Below are 4,900 nucleotides of genomic sequence, written 5' to 3'. Positions count from 1 at the left end.
TTGTCTCTTGACTGATTATTCAAAGAATTTGGCAAAGCTGGGCTGTCAATGGAGACACATATTTATATCTCTGTGTGCGTTTACTCCATCTTATAAAGAAGTTACTGAAGGAGAGGAGAGGAGAGGAGAGGAGAGGAGAGGAGAGGAGAGGAGAGGAGAGGAGAGGAGAGGAGAGGAGAGGAGGAAAGCTTTCATCAATGTTTTAATCATATCTTGAGCATAAACTGATGAGTTAAGACATATTACACTAATGATAAGAGTAGTTGTTTAGATCATTCAGTAGTGGAACGTAAATTTGCTAATATCTCATGTTTAGGCTGTCTGTTAAGGATATTTTACGTTGTTGTTTCATCTTCTGTAACAAACATTACACTTTAATAAAGAAATATTCATATTTTCCTGCCCATGTAGTTTGTGGTGCTGACCAAGCTGTAGTTATGAGACGGTGGATTTATTAACTATAAAGGTTCTTTTCCATTTTCACTCTTTACTTGGTAGGTAAGGTATGCAGGATTTTAGAACTGCTCTGATATTTTGCTCAGGTAATTCTGGTTATACATTCTTTTATTTCCATTAAAAATAACCTCTTCCTGAGCTGTTTCAGTAAAAAGCCTGGGGGGGTTTATTCATCCCCATCAAATTACATTTATTTAAACTTTGAGCATAAAGAAAATACAAGCATAAATAAGGACCAAGCTGTCAACTTGACTCATCATTTACAGTTAACAGGATTAACTGGGTACAGCAACCAAAGTGAAAAACATCTCAGAGTACTGCCACAGGATGAATGGACATATTTTAGTATTGACAACCTTCTTTCTCCTCCCCTCACTCTCTTTCTTTAAACATGTATATTATTTTTGCTGTTTAATGAATTAATATAGTGCTTCTTAAGAACTGTCTCAGGCTAGGCACAGAGTATGTTGTTGCTTACATGTTTCGATAACAGTATGGTGAAAGATTTTGGTATAGGTAAGGGAAGATTGCATCCTAACTACACTATGCTCAGACTTTATGTTTGGAAAAACATCATGACTGAATGAAATATCTGTAGTGGAGCTGATCTACAAACTTATTTCATATAGACCATCAGACACTCCTGAGATGATAAGAACTTCTGAGTACTACTCATCTGTGGTAGGTTTGGCATATAATCACTGGGGAAAAAGGAATTACTGGAGTTAAAATCAGTTATTTGTACTCTTGTTGTTAGTAACAAAGTATTATGTAAGGTAATAAATACATATTACATTTTAGAGGATGCATTTTTACTTCAACCAAAGTATCTGGTTGAAATCAACAGAGGATGTTATATGATTTTACTGGGATTTGCAACCAAAACAGACCATTCTTATCAGCCATGATGCTCTGACATAGTTGTCAACAAATACTACTATTCAGTGATCTGCTCAGTTGTCTGACTTTGTGCACTGCTGTTACTTTTTTTGCTTCAGACATGTTTGTAAGGAGGAGTGTGGGGTTCACCATAAAAGTCCATTTTAGCATAGTATCCTTCTCTCTGAAAATGGCTTGTAGCAGCTTTTTAAGGAAGAAAGGGCTTCTACACGTATATCAACCAGAAAAGGAAAGTTAAAGAAAGTGTACCTCCACTGATGAACAAGAATGGTGACCTAACATCAACAGATGAGGAGAAGGCTGAGCAAAACAAATGTTTTGCTTCAGTCTTCTCTGGCAACCGCTCTTCTCACCCTTCCCGAGTCAATGGACAACATGTTGGGGACCAGGGGGGTAAAGCCCCTCCCACTGTAAGGGAAGATCAGGTTCGTGACCACCTGAGGAACCTGAACATATATAAGTCTATGGGACCTGATGAGGTGCATCCCAGAGTCCTGAGGGAATTGGCTGATGTACTTGCCAAGCCACTCTCCATCGTATTTCAAAAGTCATGACAGTCAGGTGAAGTCCCCGTGACTGGAAAAAGGGAAGCATCATGCCCATTTTTAAAAGGAGTCAAAAGGAGGAGCCTGGGAACTACCTATCAGTCAGCCTCACCTCTGTGCCTGGGAAGACCATGGAACAGATCCTCCTAGAAGCTATGTTAAGGCATATGGATGACAGGGAGGTATTTAGAGACAGCCAACATGGCTTCACCAAGGGCAAGTCCTGCCTGACCAACCTAGTGGCTTTCTACAAGGGAGTTAACACATCAGTGGACAAGGGAAAAGCAATGGATATCATCTATCTGGACTTCTGTAAAGCCTTTGACACAGGCCCCCACAACATCTTTCTCTCTGAATTGGAGAGATACGGATTTGATGGGTGGACTGTTCAGTGGATGAGGAATTGGTTGGATGGTCACATCCAGAGGGTAGCAGTCAACAGCTCAATGTCCAGATGGAGATCAGTGATGAGTGGTGTCCCTCAGGGGTCTGTACTGGGACCAGTGCGGTTCAATATTGTCATCAATTATATTGATAGTGAGATCGAGTTGCACCCTCAGCAAGTCTGCAGATGACACGAAGCTGAGTGGTGCAGCTGACATGCCAGAAGGACAGGGTGTCATCCAGAGGGACCTGGACAGGCTGGAGAAGTGGGCCTGTGTGAACCTCGTGAGGTTCAACAAGGCCAAGTGCAGGGTCCTACACCTGGGTTGGGGCAATCCTCGGTTTCAATACAGGCTGGGGGATGATGTGATCGAGAGCAGCCCTGCGGAAAAGGACTTGGGGGTACTGATGGATGAAAAGCGGACATGAGCCAACAATGTGCACTCGCAGCCCAGAAGGCCAACTGTATCCTGGGCTGCATCAAAAGAAGCGTGGCCAGCAGATCGGGGGAGGTGATTCTGCCCCTCTACTCCACTCTGGTGAGACCTCACCTGGAGTACTGCGTCCAGCTCCGGAGTCATCAGCACAAGAAGGACATGGAGCTGTTGAAGCAAGTCCAGAGAAGGGCCACGAAAATGATCTAAGGGCTGGAACACCCCTCCTACAAGGACAGGCTGAGAGAGTTGGGGTTGTTCAGCCTGGAGAAGAGAAGGCTGTGGGGAGACCTTATAGCAGCCTTCCAGTACTTAAAGGGGGCCTATAGGAAAGACGGGGACAGACTTTATAGCAAGGCCTGTTGTGACAGGACAAGGAGCAATGGTTTTAAACTAAGGGAGGGCAGATGTAGACTGGATTTAAGAAAGACATTTTTTGCAATGAGGGTGGTGAGGCACTGGAACAGGTTGCCCAGAGAGGTAGTGGAGGCCCCATCCCTGGAAACATTCAAGGTCAGGTTGGATGGGGCTCTGAGCAACCTGGTCTAGTTAAAGATGTCCCTGCTCTTGCAGGGGGGTTGGACTAGATGACCTGTAACAATCCCTTCTAATCCAAAGCATTCTATGATTCCATGATGCTACGAAAAATAGAAAATAAGGAGTTAGTTCTTGCAGTGAAAGAGATATGTTGCAAATATACAGACTAACAGAGACCTCAAGCACTCCTCAACAGCTGACACTTTTCCTTCTTCCCAGGACTTGACTCAGTCAGGTATGTACTTGTCCTGGTTTCAGCTGGGATAGAGTTAATTTTCTTCCTAGTAGCTGGTATAGTGCTGTGTTTTGGATTTTAGTATGAGAATAATATTGATAACACACTAATGTTTTGGCTGTTGCCAAGCGATGTTTACACTAGTCAAGGATTTTTTCAGCTCCCCATGCTCTGCCAGGTGCACAAGAAATAGGAGGGGGCACAGCCAGGATAGTTGATCCAAACTGGCCAAAGAGCTATTCCATACCATATGATGTCATGCCCAGTATACAAACTGGGGGAGTTGGCCGGGGGATAGCGATCATTGCTCGGGGACTGGCTGGGCTCGGGGACAGCTGGCGGGTGGTGAGCAGTTGTATCAGTTTTGGGTTTTTTTTTTTCTTTTTCCCTCCCTTGGGTTTTGTTTCTCTCTCTCTCTCCTGTTGTTTTCCTTCTCATTACAATTCATTATTATTATTACTATTATTTTGTTCCAATTATTAAATTGTTTTTATCTCAACCCACAAGTTATCACCCCCCACTGGGGGGGAGTGAGCGAGCGGCTGCGTGGTGCTTAGCTGCCGGCTGGGGCTAAACCACTACGGTCCTTTTTGGCCGAGCCCGGGATTAATCACCAATTAAAGCAGAGCACAGCAAACTGCAAAAACCAACACCGATTTTTAAGATGGCAGGACCAGCTCGATTGACAGATCCTCTAGTGTTAACTAACCAGGTGGCCTTTGCTAAATGTGTATCCCAATGTTTGAACATCCCAGCACCCATTGCTCTCAGTGTAGTCTTTAACAGTCCATTGTATCGTTCAATTTTCCCACAGGCTGGTGCATGATAGGGGATGTGATACACCCACTCAATGCCGTGTTCTTTGGCGCATGTGTCTATGATTTTTTTCCGAAAATGAGTCCCATTGTCTGACTCAATTCTTTCTGGGGTGTAATGTCGCCATAGCACTTGCTTTTCAAGGCCCAGCTAGCTCAGTCGGTAGAGCATGGGACTCTTAATCCCAGGGTCGTGGGTTCGAGCCCCACGTTGGGCACCAAAAAGGACTGTCGTGGTTTAGCCCCAGCTGGCAGCTAAGCACCACGCAGCCGCTCGCTCACTCCCCCTCGGTGGGATGGGGGAGAGAATCAGAAGAGCAAAAGTAAGAAAACTCATGGGTTGAGATAAGAACAGTCTAATAATTGGAACAAAATAATAGTAATAATAATAATGAGTTGTAATGAGAAGGAAAATAACGAGAGAGAGAGAGAAACAAAACCCAAGAGAGGGGAAAAAGAAAAAAAACACCAAAAAACTGATACAACCGCTCACCACCCGCCAACTGATGCCCAGCCAGTCCCCGAACAGCAATCGCTGCCCCTAGTTTGTATACTGGGCATGACACCATATGGTATGGAATAGCCCTTTGGCCA

General features: G+C 44.3%; 1 non-coding gene across 1 annotated transcript; it reads left to right on the top strand.

Moving 5' to 3' along the window:
* The first annotated feature begins 4,451 nt into the window (after positions 1-4,451).
* TRNAK-CUU (transfer RNA lysine (anticodon CUU)) lies at positions 4,452-4,524 on the top strand. Its single transcript has one exon. It is a non-coding gene; the product is annotated as a tRNA-Lys (tRNA).
* The last annotated feature ends 376 nt before the right edge of the window (positions 4,525-4,900 follow it).

Source organism: Mycteria americana, chromosome 2 (assembly GCF_035582795.1).
Source record: "Mycteria americana isolate JAX WOST 10 ecotype Jacksonville Zoo and Gardens chromosome 2, USCA_MyAme_1.0, whole genome shotgun sequence".
In the NCBI taxonomy this organism is placed as follows: domain Eukaryota; kingdom Metazoa; phylum Chordata; class Aves; order Ciconiiformes; family Ciconiidae; genus Mycteria; species Mycteria americana.
This window is presented reverse-complemented; position numbering and strand designations above follow the sequence as displayed.